This window comes from Pyxicephalus adspersus, chromosome 4 (genome assembly GCF_032062135.1).
Source record: "Pyxicephalus adspersus chromosome 4, UCB_Pads_2.0, whole genome shotgun sequence".
Lineage (NCBI taxonomy): Eukaryota > Metazoa > Chordata > Amphibia > Anura > Pyxicephalidae > Pyxicephalus > Pyxicephalus adspersus.
In genome coordinates, this window is record NC_092861.1 from 4,439,230 (window position 1) to 4,439,804 (window position 575).

The window sequence follows — 575 nt, forward strand, 5'->3', positions numbered from 1 at the left end:
ATATATATATATATATATATATATATATATATATATAATATATGTATATATATAATATATGTGTTATATATTTTTATCACCAGGCGGATCCTCTGGCCTGGCATCATATGCGTTTAGATAAGCACCTATGTAAAGAACTCAAATCAGTTAACTCTTTCTGAACCTGAAAAGTTTAGGTGATTTAAAAATATGCTTATGTTTCAAACATTTGAACAGGCCAAACATTTTTATTTAGGTGAAAGATAATTTTCATTTTATTAAGTGAAAGATGTGTGCCATTAGAAAGAATATATTTTTAGGAACAGTGACATTTAATGCAAGCTCACCAGTGTTGAGCTGCTGGAGATGCGCGGTTCTGAGCGAGCGATAATTTCAGTTGATAACTGCCGGGAGAATATGCAGGCGTATTCTTGCCAGCCGAAATTTGGTTGATAAATAGGTTTTTGGCGTCCGATTATGGATCGCGATTACACGCGAAAGCAAACGAGCTTCCGAATTGGCTTGATGAATCAGGCTCATTGTTCTGATGAAATGTTCATCTTTGAAGAGCTGTGGACCATCAAACCCACCGGCCT